The sequence below is a fragment of the Lissotriton vulgaris genome, chromosome 10, assembly GCF_964263255.1.
Source record: "Lissotriton vulgaris chromosome 10, aLisVul1.2, whole genome shotgun sequence".
Classification (NCBI taxonomy): Eukaryota; Metazoa; Chordata; class Amphibia; order Caudata; family Salamandridae; genus Lissotriton; species Lissotriton vulgaris.
Genome location: NC_141698.1, coordinates 239,673,692 through 239,696,436, shown reverse-complemented (window position 1 = coordinate 239,696,436; position 22,745 = coordinate 239,673,692). Strand labels below are relative to the sequence as shown.

At 45.8% G+C, this 22,745-nt stretch overlaps 1 pseudogene; it reads right to left on the bottom strand.

Moving 5' to 3' along the window:
* Nucleotides 1–4,683: 4,683 nt before the first annotated feature.
* LOC147685032 (5.8S ribosomal RNA) lies at nucleotides 4,684–4,827 on the bottom strand (annotated as a pseudogene).
* Nucleotides 4,828–22,745: the final 17,918 nt, after the last annotated feature.

Below are 22,745 nucleotides of genomic sequence, written 5' to 3'. Positions count from 1 at the left end.
CGCGGGAGGTTGGGCGGTGTTTAACGTCTCCCCTGTTTTGTTCTGTCTATAACTCCTGATTGCTTTTTGGTTACTACAGGGGTTGTTCGTTTCTGGCGGGGGGAAAGGAGACTGGGAGCCTGTATGAAACTCTCCTCCTCCACTTTTTCTATATTTAGTACTTAGTTAGTTGGGGCGACAGGCACACTGCTAGTTGGGGTTAGGCGATAGCCATATGCAGGGGTGCAGGGTGGGGGGATGGGTCTATTGTTTTGGTTTTAGCTTTCGTTTTTATGGTTTCTCTTTTGTACTTTCTTTTTCAGTTTCTTTAATAATGTTGGGGAATTATCCCGATTTTGTCTATATTCTAGTATCTGGTGACCGTGCTTCTTTTACTATCCTGATTCTATAAGTAGGTAGGTTTTGAGGGCTTGCGCCTACGTTGGGTCGTAGATTGAAATGTCGTTAATCTTGTTTTGTAATCACTAGCGCAGGCGTCTCAGTTATTCTTTTATTGCTCCGTGTTAATCCTGTTTTTGTACCTACTCGCCTTATTATTATGGATTTATGGTCAACGGAGTATCTTTGATGTACATAGTGTTAATTGATCCCTCCCCTGCTAGTCCTAAACTCTATAAAACCCCCTATTGTAATTTGATTAACCTGAGTGAAGTAGGGGATCCCCCTTAGGACTGCAGAAGCCAGTCTCCAGCACTTTGCGAAATAGCAGCCTAAGGTCAGAGGCTCGAACCGCCAGGCCAGCCGGTGCTCTGAACTTTGCCTGGTCAACGTTTCATAAGCTGGCAAAGCAAAGGAGCTCTGAAGGGTATGAGGGACCACATTTGCTGAAGCAAGAGAGCCCTTCCCAGGCCTGTTGGACCTTCTCCCGCTCACTATGCAATGAGGAGCTCAGACCTGGGATCTGATCACAGCTTCTGAGCCAGGCAAAGCAAGGGAGCTGGGTCTGCAGAAGCCTACCACGGGCATTCTGAGACACGGTGGGCTGTTGCATGGTCCACACGTTCTGGATGGCCTCATCCCGAGCCAGCCTTAGCTCTGACTTGGGACCTGGTGAGACCTTCTTAAGCTGGCAAAGAAGGGTAACCTTCTCTGGGCTGCATAAGCCCATCCAAGGCACTTTAAAACATGACACTCCAGAGGAAAGACCCTAGGTGCCCTCACCAGGGCCTTACCAGATCTCTGATCTGGTCCGTGGCAGTTCTTTAAACACAGCAAAGCAGGGGGAACCATACCTGGATCCGCGGGCCCGTCTTAGTCACTTCGAGAATCTGCGGGGTGCTAAATGGAGACAATGTTCAGAGGCTTGCATCTCTGTCCAGCTGTTCTGAACTGGAGCCCAATCAGAGCTTCATAAGTTGGCAATGCATGGGAGCTCTCCAGGCTCTGAACTTCCACATGCTGAGGAGCATTGCAAGGTGATTGCCTGTAGAATGGAGCCCTGTGCATGGGGAGTTCAGTCAGTCAGAGCTTCTTAACCCAGTAATGCAGTGGAGTCATCTTCATACCTGTGGGATACAATTCTGGGCGCTTGGCAATACAGAGGGCTGGAGAATGGAGTACACGAATGATGGCCTGCACCCCTACGTCCAGTCAGAACTTCTTATGCTGGCAAAGCAGAGGAACCTTCCCTTGGCCTGTAGGACCCAAGAACTGGTCAAAGCATTCTTATCTGGGGAGAGCAGGGAGCCCTTCCTGGGACTGTGGAAGAAAGTACTAGACACTTTGGGATGCGGTGGGCAGGATGCCAGGTCCTAGGAGCCCTGTGTCTTAGGTCCTACAGAGCTGTGACCTGGGTACTGATCAGTGCCTTTTACTCTGCTGTAGACTGGGCACAAAAACACAGACCTGCAGAAACCCATTCTTGGTACTGTCATAACAGCGAACCAGTGCACTGACCCCAGTTCCTCATGGCCTGTGCCACACCGGGCTACTGGGCCACCTGGCAGTACTTCAGGGGCTTTTCCACCCATCAAAGGCTGGGAGCCCTCCTCAGGCCTGTGGAAGCCCATCCTAGGCACTTTAAGACACAGGTGGCCGATGCTTAGACTCCCAGGGCCCTTACGTTGAGCCAGCGAGAGCTGTGACCCTTGGGCTAGTCAGAGTTCCGTAATCCAGCAAACCAGGGAAGTGCTCTTGGGTCCTGCTGGGCCTCATACAGGAGATGTATGACAAGGTGAGGATAGAATATTGCCTAATGGTGGGGGCTTGCACTCCTGGCCCCTGGGCATACTGGGCAATCTGAGACTTGGTTGACCAGTGCATGGAATATCACCTGGGTCCCACCAGAGCTCTGAACCAGAACTCAGTCAGGTCTTTTCAGCCCAGTGAAGAAAGGGAGAATTCCCTGGGCACTCTATGACACAATGGTCCAATACAGTGACTCCTAGTTGGAAGCCTGGTCTAGGGCCCTGGTTGGAGCCCCAGCCTGTAATAACTGGGCCTCCCAGCGAAAGCCATGGCTTCCCCCACCTCTCATTGGAGATTACTAGAACTGTTCAGCCCAGAGGAGCCCCAGACTCCTCCACTGTCTGATGTCATCCAGCACCAGGCAGGATTGGTTGCTGCTGCCGAATGGCTGAAGCCCAGGCCTTCAGGGACTAAGCCTCCCTGAGGACAACCATAACTTCACCTATTTCCCACAGGGGATTACTGCAACTAGTGAGCCCAGCTGAGCATGGTCCTGGTGTAGAGATATGCTGCTGGTGGGTCTGGCCTACCCGAGGAGGGCAGGTGTCTGGACTCCCCACCCTCAGGTCTGACACCACCCTGCCCCAGGTGTGGATGGTAGCTGTACCCTCTGGCTGGAACCTCAACCGGGGAACTTGGCCTTCCATGTGAAAATGATGTGTTTATGCACCTCTCACCGCAGATTACTGTAAGTGTTCAGCTTGGAGGAGTCCCAGAGTCCTCTCCGGTCTGACACACCCAGCCTCATGAAGGCTAGGTGGCTCTGACCAGAGGTTGGATTCCAGGCCTTTGGGGACCAGGCCTCCTAAACAAAAAACATGGTTTCACCCACCTCTCACTTGGTATTAATGGAACTGTTCTCCCCAGAGAAGCCCCAGACTCATTCTCGCTCCAATGCCACTCTGTGTCAGGTAGGGGATGCCACCCTGCCCCAGGTAGGGTAGTTGGCCCTGCCTGATGCCTAGAGCCCTGGCAAGCAAGGACCGGGCCTTCATTCTCATAGCCATAGTTTCACCTGCCTCTTACTGTTGATTACTAGAAATGTTCAGCTCAAAGGAGCCTCTGACCCCTCCCTGGTCTGACATCACTCTTCCTCTTGCAGACAAGGGGGCTCTTCTTCATGGCAGGAGCCATGGCCTGGGTGACTCGCTCCCCAGTTAAAAGCTGTGGCTTCACCTGCTTCTCTCTGAGGATTACTCCTCCACAGTGTGACATATCCCTTCCCCAGGCACCCTAGATGGCGCTGCCTGGTGGATGGAACCCCAGTCTGTGTTTACCAGGACTCCCAGTTGAAAGCCACTGGTTCACCTACCTCTCACTGGTGATTACTGAAACTGTTCAGCCCAGAGGAGACCCATACTCCTCACTGGTCAGATGCAACCTCCCCTGGTTAGGGAGGATCATATGCTCTCCCAGACTCGTCTGCTGCCAACCCAGACATTTGGCCCCAGGTGCCCAGGGGTGATATCAACCTTCCTGGAACCCAGCCTTTGTTAGCTGAGGTGGTTTCAGCTCCTCTGCTTTATATCCTCTGGACCTAGCACAAAAAACGCTTTCATTGAGTGATAAGCCGTCACAAAGTGGTGGCATATGGAACACCAGTGGAAAATTGAGCTGCAAATAGGTGCACCGGCTGGCCCTCCGGTCATCTGGTCACTCCGTCCCTGCCCAGATGGCACAGTCCATCCACCAACCAGATGTACCGGTCCAACCACTGACCGGATAGCATGATCCAACCACCAACCAGAGTGCCCAGGCACATGGGAGCTGCCAACCAGAGTGCCCATGCAGACTGCAGATTGCAATCCGAATCACCCACCCAATGAGGACCTGACTCAAGCCAATGACTTGCTTCCGGGCACCTCTGCTGGTGCCAGAGGCCATCTGGTCATCTCACTAACCTGCAAGAAGGGATGCCCCACACCTTGCACCTGGTGGTGCAGGAAGGGAGCAGAGGCTTAGGATCTTTGCAGCACATGGAGGCAGCCCTCCATGTGGACCAGTGCCCATTCCTCCCACAAGCAGTAGCAGAGGGACACTGCCGTATAGGCATCCACAGACAGACACAAAAGCACAGATCAGTTTGGACGCCATGCCTAGTCTGAGGTCATAGTCAAATACTAAAGCGTGGGGAGCAATCCTGTCCCCATATGCCCAAAGGCTCCCAGCAGAGGTTTTAGGCCTCTTTCACACAAGGGTGGGTGGCAATACATCCTTTTCCAGATCAGAAGCCAGGGACCATAGTTAAACTGAGCAGAGGCAGACCCCCAAGGCCTGTGCGCACAGACAGTAAGGAATACCATAGACAGCCACATAAAGCACTCGGCCAGGCCCTCTGGGGGTTCCCACTTTGGGGCAGTTCAGGCACATGCCCTCCTCCTGTGGGTTCTGAGATAAGTGATTGGAATAAGATCTTGACGAATGAAGGGAGCAGAGCCTCCTGTGATAGGCCCTTCCACACACTGGTGGGGTCCTAGGGGCAATTGATATACAAGCAAACCTTTAGACAGACATAGCCCTAGGATGAACCGAGGGCTGCAAGCTGTTGATGATCAATGTGTCCTGTTATTCACACGAGTTCTCTTAGCTAGCTGAATTCTTCATCTAAAATGCAAGCCAAGTGATCCACCAACTAGAGTCAACGGGCAAATTCCTTTGTGTCTTCCCACCTGGAGGTAGAGGATGGGGGGAGGATAGCAGCACTGCCCTGGAGCTGCTGTCTGCAGCATCAGGCAGGTTCCACATCACCAAAGGTAGGTAGCTCCACCACAGGCCCACCTGGATATCCAGGCAGGTATACGCTAGTCATCAAAATTAAAACCCAGTCCAGGCACAGAGGACAGGACAACTAGGTCCCTGGCAACAAAGAATGGTCACCCCATCTGCATGTCCACTGTCCACCTTTGACTGTTTCTGGAGGGAGAAAGGGCTCAACCACTGCACACTGAGAGTCCTATACCCAGGTGGCCGCTGAAAGCCATGCTGCCATTCTGGAATCCCCATGCATGGTGGAGATATGCCATTTGAGAGGTACAGAAGATTCAGGTTATCCATTTTTGTTGGAATGACTCAGGCAATCACCACTGGGGTGAATGCATGGAAGCCAGCTTCTTTTCCACCCCCAGGAGCAATAACATCATGTGGCCACAGGTGATCATGTCTAGGGTGTCTCCTAGTGGCACGGAGTCTCTGCTAAGAGGAGTCTGGGGATCAACCAGGGCCTCTTCACCGTCCAATTCCAGCGCACTTCTCAGTTGCTCAAAGGCAGAAGTGCTGGGATTGGACACAGGAGGGCTCACTTGGCATGGTCTCTCTTGGACCATGGAGGCACTGCAATTCAATTTCCTGATATTGTGCTGTGTGAGTGTGAGTTCATTCTCGGGATCGCTTTTTGTCACATTGAGCCCCTCACAGCCTGGGTCCCCTCCACACAGCATTCATGTGTATCAGTTGGGTCCTCCTTGGTGGGGAGAGGAGCCTGCCTACACCTGGCTCTTGCCCAAGCAGCTAGGGGAGGTGCTTGGCCCTGTGCCTGCTTAAATATGGGATGTAGCTGAGGTTCAGTCCAGTTCTGTTTTTTACCTACTGTACCCTTGTTCTGACTTTCACTTCCTCTCTAGATAGTCAAGTTTGATCATCTTCTCTGTGCTTTCTCAGGGCCTTGTTTACCTTTGGTTTCGCCAATCCAAAGTCTCCATTAAATCATCCAATTTATAACAGTGAGGCAAAATGTACAAAGGACAGACACTTCACCAATGCCCTTCCTAGGAATTACTTATTCATGAGAAATAACAGCAGTCCCTATTTCCTATCATTAATGGGGCTCTATGTATTACCCACGACTGTTGGCAGAGGGCACACCAATCAATTCAGTGTAGCATGTATGCAGCTCCAGATATCTAAGAGCATCACAGCCCTGTTATTGCTCAAACTTGTGTGGGTCAATACCAATTGTTGCTTCAAGAAAGTTGAACACTGACCACTGGGGGTCACATAACTAGTTAACATATAGGATTATCACTCTTTATCAGAATTAACCAAACAAAGTTTTCCAACAATTAAGAACGGCCATGTGCAACCACCCACCAAATCGAGATAGAGACATCAATATGTCAGCCATTTCCGCTTCCAGGCCAGGTGAGGTTCCCCGCCAAATTAAAGCACAAACTCCACACCTGGTGATGTCTTGGCAATTCCTTCAAGTTTCAGCTTTGCAATTATACTCCCGTCTGGAACCTATAGACTTTGGTTCCTCTGAAGTTGCTTAATGGGTCATCGCTCATAACGCTGCCGAATTACTTGTCTGCATAGTTTATGGTGGGAATTATGATGGTATCTGATAATCTTTCAACCTCAAACTTTCATTCTTGATTAATGAAACATTCATGGTAAGGGCTTTCACTTTGGTTCGACTTGTCCCAGTCCAAGAATTTCACCTCTCGCAGCACATTATGAATGCCCACAGCTGTCTCTCTTAATCATGGCCCCAGTTCAGAGAAATAACAAGTTAGAACTGAAGTCCTATTCCAATATTCCTAGCTGAAGTATCTGAGTGACTGCCTCCTTTTAACACTCTAACTTTTTTCAAAGTAAACATTTCAGGCCCCCAGGACACTGAATCAAGAGCACCAACAGGTTGTCAAGACACAAATTCAGTGAACCGAGGAGCTTACCTCGTGGTGGACTGCCAGTATAATCCCAAGATTCAACTACAAGCTTTTTAACCACTGCAACATTAATTTAAACTTTGGTAAATGAAATTGCTGTGGCTGCTGACCCAAGACTTGCTCTCCGGTGGATCCTCCTTAAAAGATTTAAAAGGAATTATTACCAAATACTGAGCCTCAAAAGAATTCTGTATAGTTTTTATCATCACCTCCCAAGTTGGGAGTGGGTAATTTGTGTGCCTACTGATTTCCTTGGATGTGGTAGCCTTCTCCGGAACCAAACCCTGATTTCCCATTACCTCTGGTCACCATGGAGGACGAGGAAAGTACCGTAGAAAGTTTGTGAGACAGACATCCAAATGTATCATCACAGCCATAGGGACGTATGTTCCGCCTGAGATGGGAGCCGGAGTTTGAGAGGGAAAAGTGACTAAGGAAGAGAGGCGTTCTTTCCCACTGCAGGGCTATGGGGCACCCCTGTGTGATAAAAGCTGCAGCAGAGTGCCAGGGCTCCATAGCTGATTGGTGTCTGCAGAAGTGGACTTAAGGAAGAGCCTGCAGGCATAACTAGCTGTAGCAGCGGCAGGCATCGCACCTACGAAGAGAGAAAATTCCGCCCGAGGTGCTTAGCACCCTGAGCCGCCTATAAGCAAACTGCCACTGCCAAACGCATAGCCCCTAGGGTACTAGACAAATCTGGTCGCTGAGAAACATTCATAGGAAGAGAGACCAAAGCACAACATGGTGGCTACTTAACCAGCGTACCCACCCTATACCAAACCAGAAACAATGGGAAAGCCTTCTAAACTGAAAGACCTGGATCAGCCCAAGACAACTGCACCTGTGACATCGAAAACAACTGCGCCAACAACCATGGGGGCAGATGCCACGCTCCAAGATATACTTCATGCTATCACGGCCTCCAGAGAGGTCCTGGAACTCAAAATTGATACCATTGGCACTGTCCTCAGTTTGATGAAAGATGACCATAGAAAGCTAACGGAGAAGGTTGCTAGCAATGATCACGCATTAGCAAACATCATCCCCGCTAGGACCACACTGAAGAGACAGCTGCAGGCCATGGAAGTCAAAGTGTGGATGCTAGAGACAAGAGCGGAAGATGCAGAAAATCGCCCCAGCTGCCATAACATTTGGGTCATAGGCCTCCCGGAGAAAATCAATGGAGCAAACACAGTACAAAACCTGGAGCAATGGTTACAATCAGCGTAGGCCTCTCTGCTTTCTTCGCCCTTGAGAGAGTGGTTGCATACCGGCCAGGTGTCCGCCACCATCGGCTCCCCCGTGACCAATGATTGCGCTGCTCCTACACTATAGATATTGGAACTCCATACTAGCATTAGTGTGCAAAAAAAAGAGTGCTGAGGGTCAAGAATACTACTGTGTGTATTATCCCAGACTTCTCTAGGGAGGACCAACTGCAGAGGGCATGCTACCAGGAGGTCAAAAAGTAAATACGGCAGATAGACCTCTGTACTCCATGCTTTTTCCGGCAAAGCTGAGAGTGGTGACCCCAGACGGGGTGCCGTTCTTACAGACCTCGCATGAGACATTAGATTGGCTAGAAACCCAGGGCGAGCCAAGACCTAGCACAGAAGATGGAGAACGGGAGTGCCAGCACAGGAATCTCAGACACACGTGACGCTGACTACAAGTAACAATACCATCTCAGGCTGAAGCTCGACTGGGACGGCAGAGAGCAATGGGGATTGTAGTCCAAATAAGTAGGGGTCAGCAAAAGCAGGATACATCAGAGAAGGAGTTACTCCCTCAAGACTTTGAATCAGACCTGGAATCCAATGCTTCTGGAACTTCAATCTTGGAGATGCCCAAGATCACACCAGGCACTGCAGACAATATCATTTAAATCATGCAACCTCCAGCTGGTTTACTAAGCTGGTTTGCAGCCCTAGCTGCTATTAACCTCCTACCCACAGACCCATGGGAAACTCCCTGAACAAGTACTCTAAAGGAATGCCTCCCTGTAATTCCCAGACATGCTGGATCAGAGCACTGTAACATAACAGGTGTATTTGTAAAGCGCACAATTACCCGAAGGTGTCCTGGCATAACAGATGTTTATTGTTACCCAACTCAATGGTACTAATTTTATTGACCACAAATGTATAAAAGGCTGAGTGGACCCGCCGAGATTTGAGCCTATGACCATGAGGCTGAACCCAGGCCCCGGCAGTGGCTGCTTTAGTGCACCGAGCCACCAAACCTGACTATAGAAGCTCTGTCACAAATGTTAACAAACATTAGCATGTTTTGGGCGGGGCACACGTTGCTGCTGGTCTTGGGGAGGGTGAGTTGGGGTTATTGGCTGATGCCGTTACAGTTGGGGCTTAGCGAGTCGCCCACACCATACACACAATCTACACTGGTATACATTTACTAGGGTGAGTGGGATTACAAGTATAAAACAAAGGGAATATGTACTCCACACCAACACTACACATGGCTAAGGACCTAGGATATAAATGTCTGGTATGGAATGTCAGAGATATGTATACCATGGCGAAAAGTGATACCTGCATAGACAAGGAGCACACATTGTGCTCCTGCAGGAGACACACCTCACTGCCAAAGAAGGTCAGGCACTGAAAAGGAGATGGCGAGGCCAAGCATAATTTACCGCATACTCTGCATATGCTAGGGGAACGCTTTTATGGATAAGAGCAGGGGTCCCATTCCAGCTCACAGAGGTCATGAGTGATACGGAGGGTAGATATGTGGCATTAAAAGGCCGATTGGATGGCAAAGAGGTGGCACTGGTGAGCGTAAATACACCCAACACGAATCAGGGTACCTTCTTTGGGCATCTGTCTTGACGCTTGGTTCCATGGTTAACAACAACAGCATTAATATGGGGTGATTTTAACTGTGTCTCTGACACCCTACTGGATAGTTCGCACCCCTGCTGCGGGACTCCAAGATGACCCACACAGCCAAAACATTTTCCGACTGGCAACAATAATAGAGCTTGATAGACTCCTGGAAAGGCCAACACCTGCTGGGTTGGGAGTACTTCTACTTCTCAACCCTCTATGACTTACACATCCGCTTAACTTTTGTTTCTCTCTACCCCTGACATACATTACCTAATTGATGAGATTGAATACCTGTCCCGTACCATTTCAGATCATAATAATCCCATACTACTGCGACTGCGATGGGCACACCCCATACCTTCCATGCCTACATGGAAACTTAAGCCCAAATCGCTGGATGATCAGGGCTTCCACAAGACGATCAGGACCAAAATCACTCGCTACTTTGCTGACAATGCTGGCTCAGCGTCCAGCCCCCATATTGAATGGAATGCCTTTAAAATGCAGGGTGATGCGGGGGTATTGCATTGCCAAGTCCAAAGGGATTTGACAGACCCTCTTAAAAAATTTAGAAAACGCTGAGGTCTGCCTATGAGACATAGAACCAGATGACCAGAAAATCCCGACCTCCAGAGTGAACTTCTAGCAGCAAAAGTGGAGGTGGCAACATAGGTAGAGAGGCTCCGATGTTTTGATTATTGGAAATACACAGACAAAACGCATGCTGAACGTGACAAATCAGGACACATTGCTAGTATGGCTGGCCAACCCTGACAAGCAAGGCTAACCTATCCTAGAACTAGAAGACCGGTAGGGCTCCAGAGTATATGCGCCAGAGAGGATCAATGACCTATTCGCAGGTTATTATTCAACCCAATATGCAAGCCCCACCGCTAGTGACCTGCAAGAGGCACAAACATTATTGACCATCTCCAGATCCTGCGGATTATGGAGGAAGAGGCAGACGCCTTAGGAGGGGACATAACTGCCCATGAGATAATAGCCACCATTAAACTAATGACGCGGAATACCGAGCACAGATGGTTTCCCTGCAGAGAGTTTTACTCTACATACTCTGCGGAGTTAGTCCCTCAATTGGTAACACTCTATGAGGCAGCCGGCAGAACTGGCTTCCTACCAGACACTACAAGAGAGATCATTATCGTCCCTGTTCTAATACCAAATAAACCAGCCCATGACAAATCGGCACACCGCCCTCTGTCAATGCTAAAAATTGACTTCAAAATCCTAAGCTGAGTACTCAATACCCACCTTCTACCTTTTATGACCAGTCTAGTGAATAAAGACTATGCTGGGTTCATACCAACTTGCAATACAGCAGGGAATATATGACGCCTATTGTCCGTCTTGGAGGCGAACGGAGTGGGCCGAGACAGAGCAGTTGTCCTAGCGGTGGATACAGAAAAAGCTTTTGACAACCTTGAATTGTCCTACCTGTAGGAAGTCATGGCACACATGTGGCTAGGGGAGGGATTTATTAAATGGACTAAACTTCTTTACATTGAACCCACAGCTCGGGTGCGAACCAGGAGAACCATATCACAAATGTGGCCAGTAGAGCGTGGCACAAGACAAGAATGCCCGCTCTCCCCTCTGCTTTTTGCCCTTGCTTTGAATTCCCTTGCTATCGCAGCAAGAACTGGGCAGTTTTACAGAGCGCTGCACATCGGAGATACCTACCACCTCACAGCACTCTATGCTGACGACCTGTTACTGTTCCTGGAGGGAAGAGAGGGAGATTTGATGGGAGCCCGTGACCTACCAAAGAGATTCAGCTCCATATTGGGGCTCAAGGTGAGCTAGGAAAAGTCTTGACTCTTCTCGGTGATACCTACAGTTCGCTCCCCGGAGGACCTTGCAAGATTACGGTGGGAGCCTAACTGCTTACCATATCTAAGAGTCCACGTATATCATACCTGGATGGATATCTCTGAAGGCAACATAGGGAGAGCCCTGCAAGGGCTGAGGGCATTGATAGATTTCTGGCGAATCCTGCCACTCTCTGCGGCTGGCAGAATTGCACTTCTTAAAATGATAGCACTCCCTATCAGACGGTCTTATTTTAACGCACTCCCGCTATGGATCTCTGCAGGCTTTTTCAGAGTCCTGAACTCCCAGACTTTGAGTCCTACTATATAGCAGCCTAACTGCAATGGTTAGTACGAGATATGTCTCTGCGGCGCCAAAGAGCAGAAGCCCCAAATCTCACCAAATCCTCGGTGGGTGACTAACTGGAAATGTTTCTCAGGGTGCATAGACCATCCTGAAATGATTCCCAGGAGCTCAAAGTGCAGGCTAAATGCTGGCATTGAGGGTTGCAGAGAATGGGAGTGAGGGCACCGTATTCACTGGACATCCCGATGGATATGATTAAAGCCCTTCCATATGGAGGTAACTAGCATGACTTGGAGATGTGGAGAGATGCCGGGGCAACAAAAATGGGTGACCTTTACAAAGACAATTAATTACTGCCATTCAGAAAGTTTCTAACAGAGTTCGATCGGTATTGGGGAAATTTTTGCTGCACAGCGCCATCACGGCAGCAATCCATAAACACTGGTGGATGGTATCTACACAGCCGCCACCGCAGCAGAGCTGCTAGTATATGGCCCTTTCGAGAGGAACTATCAAGGCAGTATCCTGCCTGTACAGAGCGCTCCATGCGGACACACTACGCCCAGTGGAGGCACTCTGCCTCCAGTGGGAAGAGGACATAGGCACACCAATCCCAACAAAGGACTGGGACAGTATCCTAGCTGGAATACCCAAGGTATCTAGAAATGCACGATTCAAGCTGATAAATTACTACGTTTTCAAAAAGCCTATCTGATGACTGAGCACATTCACAGATATTTCCAAACAGAAGTAGCAGCCTGCCTGCGATGCAGTAGAGCACAAGCACATATTATACACATGTTATGAACTTGCACCCAACTACGAGGAAACTGGGAGGGGGTGGTACAAACTGTAAGTGAGGTTGTTGATAGGGCAATCCCCTGCTTCCCAGCATGCCGTCTATTGGGATGGTTCCCCCATTTGCCCCAAGCCAAACTCACTAGTATGTTACAGGACCTAGCATTTGTGCTGGTGAAGCATGAGATAACTAGGAATTTGGAAAGCCACAAGAGGCCTTAATCTGCCCACCTGGAGAAAAGAACTCCTGAAATGGGCGGGATGTGAGGGGCGAACACTAATGAGGGAGGCTAAAAGGGGCTTGTGAAGCATTGAGATGGCCAGAGCCTGGGAGACCCCCATGCATGACATAGTAAGCCTGGAGGAGGAGGCCAAAGGGGAGGAGGGAATGGATCCCTAGGGCTCACCCCCTGGCACAGATGCACCGCCAGAACCAACATTACCTGGATAGTTCCCATGTCAGACAGATCCCACAGACAAATACACTGCCTCTGCGTGACGCCACACTACAAATACACCCAAATTGATTACCATGACTGCATTCCCACACCCAAGACACAGTAATTACATTGGGGACTTGCGGGTAGGGAGGGGGATAAGGAGGGTTATGGATCCAACACGATCTGTGATTATGGAGCATTCCGATATGTAATCATTAGTTAATATGTTGAATGAGTACGCAATGAATACTATGTTGTGAATTGCTGACCTACTATGCTGTTTTTGAAAAAGGATCAATAAAATCTGTAAAAAAATACTACTATCAGAATACTTTTTTGCGTATTGGATGAGGCACCACAGACTTGCCACGGTGCAGCCATAGTTTTGTTATGCACAGAAAAGATCCTCAACACTATATTGCAGCAATATCTGTTTGAGCAGGGGTATTGGTGTGAACTTCTCAGATGGGTTTAGTTGCTATATGCTCATCCCCTAGCCAGGGTATGAACAGGGTGGATGATCTCTTAGAAGTAGTCCATACAAAGGGCAGGTGACAAGGGTGCCCCCTATCTCTGCTCTTATTCCCCATGGCCATGGAACCATTGGTGACTAACAAGTACGAATCTGTTCATTAGAGATGGAGCAACTGCTTTTTGCTCATGTTTGCTCCCTTCTAACCACCCCCCCTGTACTCTGGTGTAGTGTAGTACCTATTTCACTAATAGTCTCTGCGCAATTGAATAATATACTCTATAGGTTTGGCATAGGACTGAGGTCAGTATGCCCCTATCGAGTATATTAAACTTAATTACTTTGTGTGCCAGCTAACTCAGAGCCCAATAGAAACTCCTTGTAAATAAGAAGGGAGTAGTTTCTGGCAACCGCATAAAAATGACAATTTTGCTTCCCTTTAGAATCGGAACACTCACAATCATGGAAATAATAGATAACAGTTTCACTCAGCTAATTGTGCATGCTTAGTTTCTTCAGAGTTACACAGAAAGAGTAGACGGGCATTTCAATAAAAAGGATGTATTAAACAGTCTTATTTTTCGTGTAGGAGATATGAGTTGTTGCAATCATAAGACAGTATGCGAGATATATTGTGTACAGCGTAAGAAAGAAATAATACTACGCTAGCATTATCTTTTAGCTATGACACATATATTCATATACATAAATAACATAGGCTAAAATGCGAATACTCATAAGAAGCATTCTCTACTAGTTCTACCCCAGTTTACCTAAGTGTAGTACAAGGTAAGAAATAGGTGCTGTATTCTATAGTATGGTAAGCTATAGTTTGTATGCTAAGTCTAGTATGCCAAGTTTGTATGCCAAGAGTCCCTCAAGATTTTTTTTCAGCTCCATACCTTGAGAATGAGAAAGGTTGGAATCTCTTTCCTGGTCTCGAACTCTAACACCCTGCGAAGGGAGTCAGAACACTGAAAGCTGGATTCTCTGCGAGCAGGGATGACAGCATATCAGGAAAACCTATATACGGACACCTAAAGCGGAATACTACACCTGGGGCTGGTCTGCTTAGCCTTTCATTCTCTGTGCCTCTGACGGCAACACTACTGTCATTGGGGAACATCAGATCTTCCTCTCCTCGGAGACAACATGCATGTCAATACCGCAGCAGATACCCACACTAGCGCTACCCTCCTTTCCCTCCTTACATGGCCCTGGTCCATGGTGGGGTTGAGAGAGTTCGGGCCCACTCTAACATCCCCACTCAACCAGATGACCTTTTTAACTTCTTGAGAGGTAAGAGGGAGGAAATAATCACAATTTAAATTTCAATACAGTGTAAACAATTTAGTCACACAATAACCCACTCTACTCCTAAATCTGAGATTAGTAAGGTTTAGTTATGAATACAAAAATTTATTGATATAAACCAATCTGAGCATCACAGTATAGAAATACAGGACAAACAGAATGAGTCCAAATCTCCTAAAGAGATTTACCATATATAGCAAAAAGCATACAACTAATTCAGTTATGACAATACAGGTAATAAAGAAAAAGAATTGAACATTAAATTGCATCAAATGATTTTCAAAGGTAAGCATGAGCACACTATCTCTGCCTACACTACCTTGAAAGGGACATCCCTAAACTAAGAAGCATTGAGTAAGAATGAATATTAGAAAGATTTTATCTGTCAGAGTTTTAAGTAGAAGATACTTCAGCCAAAGGTCATGTAGCATGAAGTCACACAAAGCAGAAGAGGTCTGTACCTCATGAGGTCCTAAGATATCTCTCTGCTCCTCACTATGTTACAGCATAAGACATTAGTTACAAGGTAAATCACATGATCATCTCCAGTAACTGTCCACAATTCTAGTACAAATTGGTAACTAGAACCACCTTTCCCACATTGATAAGTTGCTGCTCCATTCGTCCTTGGTCATTCTTCTCTTCATCTATGAGAACTCGCCTCCTTGCTCGTTACTATATTTCTCCTTGCCAAGATCCATATTATCATATCACAAAAAAAACACCATTTGATAGAGACTTCTAGCTGCAGATCCCTTACCTTTGAATTTCCCAGGCATCTGAATGAATCCAGAAGCTTTTGCATGAGCAGTACCCCTGGGCGCTGTTGGGTGGGTATGTTCGGTTCTCCTGACTTCGCTGGCACGTTGTTGGCGTTTGTTTTTATGACATGGTCACCTATATAGGCGCTACCCAGGCGCACAGATGTCAGTTTTTTTCTTTGTGCACCAGTTAAGCACTGATAAGGAGAAGAGCTACCCCTCTGTTTCTTTTTGACAGACTTCTTTTTAGATTTTGTCGAGAGATTTTTTCTTGTGTGTCAAATAAGGATAACCTCTAGACGTACAGGGTTCAAGCCGTGTGGTGCCTGTCACTGCGCCATATTGGTAACTGACCCCCATCTTGTTTGCTTATGGTGTCTTGAACGCGACCATGACTCGAAGTTGTGCTCGAATTGTCGGCCCTTGGTGCCAAAGGCCTCGTGGTAGCGATCTTTGAAGCTCCTTGTGGCCCGGCAGTCAACACTGTTAAGCATGACTCCTCGGAGATCCCGCTCCAAATTGAGGACGAGAAGGTCACTAGATTGCTCCAGGACCCCCAAGTCCTTTTCTTTGCACTCAAGGTCCACTTGACACTCGGGAGAGACGCATTTGAAGAAGTCAAAACCGACTTCGACTCACCTCGTCTGTCATCCGTTGATGAGATGGTAAGGAGCATTAACGCTCTAGTCACAGGTCCACTGAATTGTTGTCGGGTTCGACTCTGTGCCTCTCCCCATTTCTGGGAGCTGGAGCGAACTGCGCTCAGATTAAAGACTTTTACAAGGCCATGTACTGCATATTTGAGTGGGCTGACCCCTCTGGTGCGTCTTTGGGCCCGGCAGCGTTGGAGGAGGCCCCACCTGGTTCCACACTGATAGCTCTGTCCCCGGCAAGTCTCATGGATTCAATTCCGGATCCGCGCCTGCACCTGTAACGCCAAAACAACCTTCTCCATTACCAAACCCAAAGTTTGAGCCTCCGGCACCGCCAATGCCCACTAGTGAAGCCATACAAAAGGGGGTGGTAATGGACGGAGCATCTGAACCAATCAAACACTCACACACGGTCAAAGGATCCGGGTTTAATCCATCACCGTTCTTTATCCCACTCTGCCACCCCAGTTCAGACATGGCTATATGCAAATCAGTCTGACCCTGTGCCTCATGGGAACAGTCCAGCCTGAACTGCCAAGCCATGCCTTCCCTGGACCGGAAACAAGCTTCCGAGGACCGGTTTCTGGCATTCCAGCCGTCTTCAGCCAGGCTTGCTTGAATCCAGTGGCAAAGTGAGCAAGGGACTCACGTCTGAGCATACCCTGCCACACTTATGGCGGACAAAAGCGGTACAAAAGGGGGTGGTAATGGACTGAGCATCTGAACCAATCAAACACTCACACCCAGTCAAAAGATCTGGGTTTAATCCATCAGCGTTCTTTAGCCCACTCTGCCACCCCAGTTCAGACATGGCTATATGCAAATCAGCCTGACCCTGTGCCTCATCGGAACAGTCCAGCCCCAATGTGAAATTCAATGTGGGTAGCACTCCTCTTTTTTGAAATTATTCGTCTTTTTACTTTTAACACATGCGTGCTGCGGAGGTGGCACGTTTGTCCACACACCGTGCCTGTAACTTAACAACCTAACTAGAGTGAATAGATCACTCAACCTCTGCGCACTGTTGCTGATGGTGGACAGATCACACCAGATACATCATGATATTTTCATACATTCTAATCATTTTTCAGAATGACTGACTCATTCACATATGACTTAACCAGTCTAACTCAAGAATATGATTTTTAATCATCAATTAATTTATATAAATCTCAGAAATATATTGAAAACAAATAATAACATTTCACTGTTTCAACATAATCTTTCTTGGCTGTATACAGTTGATGTAGCCCATCTGCATTTCGAGTCCTTTGTGGACTCTTCCTCAGGGGCCTGTAAATATGAACATTTCATATCAGAAGCTTAAATTTAAACATATATGATGTCAGATTCAATTTCGAAAAACATAGGGATGCGGAAAAGCAACAATGAATCCATTTACGTTTAGTCAAGGTACTTCAAATGTGATGACCTAACCGTGCACTAGTGAAAGACATATAACACCACCACCACACCTAGGAAGTGGAATGTAAACCACTAAATAATATACTCACAACAGAACTAAGGGTACGACCTTCCTGTAAACAAAAAAATGCCTTTCTGTGAACAACTGCTGCGGAACGTGTAATGACTTTCAATATAAAACAGCAAAGGGAGCCTTCTCTTACCTCAGCTCTCTAGTTTGGGAACCGCAGCGTTTCCGTCTTTATAAACAATACCGACCACCGCCTGTGAATGAAGTATGAAAACCATCCTTAGCCAATACTCTCTGATTTTAAAGCCAAAACCACGAATCCTAAAAACGCCACTACCTACCACGAGGTTGCTCATCAACTCCTCTGTATACTCCACTTGATTCAATGTTCGATGTAAACACCGGATCTTCCGGTTTAAAAACACCATGCTCATTCACTATGCTCACAACAGTAAAAACGGACTACCCGGAATCATGCTGTGTCGCCATTTTAGAACAGTCTAAACTCCGTGACTGTCTTTCACCTTCCCAACAATCTGTACGCAAACAAACCTAAGACCAATAAACAACAATGCAAATGATTTATCGCAAAAGGGGTAAATTAAAGAAAGCATACTGTGCAAAAAAGGAAAAAACGTGAAAACGAAGAAATACTGTGCACATAATCGTGTCACTACTTAAGAGACGTTATGATTCAAAACACAAAGAATAAATTGGTCAAATAAGAATGGCAGGAAACAATTACTGTACATTGTACATAAGGAACAAATCACTAAGATACATCCGTCATGTATAGCATTTTAATACTTAGTGTGCTCAGGCTAAAGAGCAGCTTGCCAAACCCTCTACATGTACCTCGCCTGGTGTACAGTATCATGATTACAAGAAACATGTGTAGTCAATTTTTTCATTTAAACCTTTTGGTTTCTGTGTCCCTAGGAACCTAATCCAGAATATTTCTCTTTGCAGGAGGGATCTGGTGAGATCCACTCCTTCTTGAAATTCAGTTCTCTCCAGGACTGAATACTGCAGTTGGGAAATGTTGTGCCTGTTCTCTGACCAGTGTTTGGCTAAATTACTTTTGATCTTGACATTTCTTGTGTTCGGATATTCTTGTTTTTAATTTCCTTTCCGTTTTGCCAACGTAAAGTTTGCCACATGGGCATTTGATGTATTAGATCACATTCTTGGAATTACAATCACTATCATGATGCAGTTCAATAATCTTGCCAGTCTGTGGGTGATGTAGATTGGTCCCAACTATAACATTGTGACAATGAACACAATTCATGCACCTTTTCATCCCTTTATATGTCTGCCTCTTGCTGATAGTTGGTGTCTTCAACAACTCCTTCAAATTTTTTGATCTTTTATACGCAAACATCGGTTTTTCCAAAAAAATACCTCCAAAGTCTGGTTCATGTTGAAGAAGTTCCCAATGTCTTGTTATTATGTTTTTGATTTTTGATGAACTCGTGGAGTATTTAGACACAAAAACTTGTCTATCCAAAATTTTCTTTGGTTTTTTCTCCAGAAGATTCTCTCTACTGAACATTGCAATCTTCTCCTTTGTTTTCTTTAACACACCCTCTGGATAACCTCTGGATGCGTAATTTTGTTCTTGTAGATCCAAGTGTTTTCCCAAAGTTTCAGACTCTGAACAAATTCGTTTTATCCTCATGTATTGCGACAAGGGCAGATTCACTTGAGTGAAGACACCAACTATCAGCAAGAGGCACCAACTATCAGCAAGAGGCAGACATATAAAGGGATGAAAAGGTGCATGAATTGTGTTCATTGTCACAATGTTATAGTTGGGACCAATCTACATCACCCACAGACTGGCAAGATTATTGAACTGCATCATGATAGTGATTGTAATTCCTAGAATGTGATCTATTACATCAAATGCCCATGTGGCAAACTTTATGTTGGCAAAACGGAAAGGAAATTAAAAACAAGAATATCCGAACACAAGAGTACCATTAGAAATGTCAACATCAAAAGTAATTTAGCCAAACACTGGTCAGAGAACAGGCACAACATTTCCCAACTGCAGTATTCAGTCCTGGAGAGAACTGAATTTCAAGAAGGAGTGGATCTCACCAGATCCCTCCTGCAAAGAGAAATATTCTGGATTAGGTTCCTAGGGACACAGGAACCAAAAGGTTTAAATGAAAAAAGTTGACTAAACATGTTTCTTGTAATCATGATACTGTACACCAGGCGAGGTACATGTAGAGGGTTTGGCAAGCTGCTCTTTAGCCTGAGCACACTAAGTATTAAAATGCTATACATGACGGATGTATCTTAGTGATTTGTTCCTTATGTACAATGTACAGTAATTGTTTCCTGCCATTCTTATTTGACCAATTTATTCTTTGTGTTTTGAATCATAATGTCTGTTAAGTAGTGACACGATTATGTGCACAGTATTTCTTCGTTTTCACGTTTTTTCCTTTTTTGCACAGTATGCTTTCTTTAATTTACCCCTTTCACGATAAATCATTTGCATTGTTGTTTATTGGTCTTACGTTTGTTTGCGTACAGATTGTTGGGAAGGTGAAAGACAGTCACGGAGTTTAGACTGTTCTAAAATGGCGACACAGCATTATTCCGGGTAGTCCGTTTTTACTGTTGTGAGCATAGTGAATGAGCATGGTGTTTTTAAACCGGAAGATCCGGTGTTTACATCGAACATTGAATCGAGTGGAGTATACGGAGGAGTTGATGAGCAACCTTGTGGTAGGTAGTGGCGTTTTTAGGATTCGTGGTTTTGGCTTTAAAATCAGAGAGTATTGGTTAAGGATGGTTTTCATACTTCATTCACAGGCGGTGGTCGGTATTGTTTATAAAGACGGAAACGCGGCGGTTTCCAAACTAGAGAGCTGAGGTAAGAGAAGGCTCCCTTTGCTGTTTTATATTGAAAGTCGTTACACATTCCGCAGCAGTTGTTCACAGAAAGGCATTTTTTGTTTACAGGAAGGTCGTACCCTTGGTTCTGTTGTGAGTATATTATTTAGTGGTTTACATTCCACTTCCTAGGTGTGGTGGTGGTGTTATATGTCTTTCACTAGTGCACGGTTAGGTCATCACATTTGAAGTACCTTGACTAAACGTAAATGGATTCATTGTTGCTTTTCCGCATCCCTATGTTTTTCGAATTTGAATCTGGCATCATATATGTTTAAATTTAAGCTTCTGATATGAAATGTTCATATTTACAGGCCCCTGATGAAGAGTCCACAAAGGACTCGAAATGCATCGGGCTACATCAACTGTATACAGCCAAGAAAGATTATGTTGAAACAGTGAAATGTTATTATTTGTTTTCAATATATTTCTGAGATTTATATAAATGAATTGATGATTAAAAATCATATTCTTGAGTTAGACTGGTTAAGTCATATGTGAATGAGTCAGTCATTCTGAAAAATGATTAGAATGTATGAAAATATCATGATGTATCTGGTGTGATCTGTCCACCATCAGCAACAGTGCGCAGAGGTTGAGTGGTCTATTCACTCTAGTTAGGTTGTTAAGTTACAGGCACGGTGTGTGGACAAAAGTGCCACCTCCGCAGCACGCATGTGTTAAAAGTAAAAGGACGAATAATTTCAAAAAAGAGGAGTGCTACCCACATTGAATTTCACATTTTGTCACTTTGTCCTACGGAGAGAGCACCCACCCAAATATAAAAATGTCTTTTGATCAAATCTCAAGTCTCACAGATGAGAGAGCAAAAACATTGGCGTACACAGCTGAACAAGCAATTGATATACATTCGCTGATTCAAGAAGTAAAAACTTCAGATGCGCAAGGCAACACGATAGTACAGCAACTGAAACAATTACAATTTTTAGCTAAAAGAGAAGTAAGCCAGAAACGCCATGCATCAACCTTGGTGCAGTACCACAAGGAGAAAAGGATTCCACGTGGATTACGGATGTCTATTAAACCGATGCTCTACAGATTTCACTTAAATAAGGATTTTATGGAGAAATGGTACCGCATTCTAAATAAATGCTCATTAGACTTAATATTGTTACTGATTGAGGAGCTGGCCAAAGTTATAGCGGAATTGACCCATGAAATTGATGAGATCAAACAAAATCTGGAGGAGAGGATGAAAAAGGATGATTGGGATAAAGCATTGAATGATATCAATATTACGTTGGATAAATACACCAAGGAAATCCAAGAGGGCAAACTAAGAAAATTTAAGAGGGACACGCTTGATTAGAAGCTTAATGAGGTCTATACTTGGGCTGAAGTATACGCCCAAAGAAGAGTATATCAACCAAAAAAGAAGGTAACAACAACCTCAGAGGAAAGTCTAGTTTCAGACACGGATTTAAGTGCTTCTAGACCATCAGCAAATACACAAATTGGAGAGGCATCAGGCTCCACTGAACAAACAGAACCTGTTCAAACAGCAGTTACATCTAAGCCGTCTTCTTTTCCCCAGGTAGGGGATTTAACTCAACCACCAGGAAAACCCAAACAAAAACAAGGAGAAGTAAAAGAAGGAGCTCGAACAAGGAGCACCAAGTGAATCTGGTGATGAATATTTCTAAAACAGAGCTAACATTTGATGAACTCAAAGTGTTAAATAGAGGACTAGGTTTTGTCCCAACTTACGACACAAACATTTTGGAGTGTGAAATAGCATTGTTTAAATTCATGAGGGTTCTAAGACTCAGACATTTTTTCACAAATGTGGTTCCTACACAAGAGGTAAAAGAACCAACTGAATTAATGGAGTTTAAAGTAAAGTCTAAGTATCAATCACCGGTATCTCATAAAATCTTGGATGCATTCGAGAAATCAGTACGTAATGATCTAGAGAAATTTCGCTTTCAGAGATCCAAAACAAAGAATTTATCTGAGTTTGAAAGGAATATTTTGAAAAAACTTCAAATGAATGAGAGCATTCACATTCAAAAGGCTGATAAGGGAGGAGCAATCATTGTGATGGATATGGAGTTCTACGTTAAACAGTCCAGCCCCAAGCCATGCCTTCCCTGGAC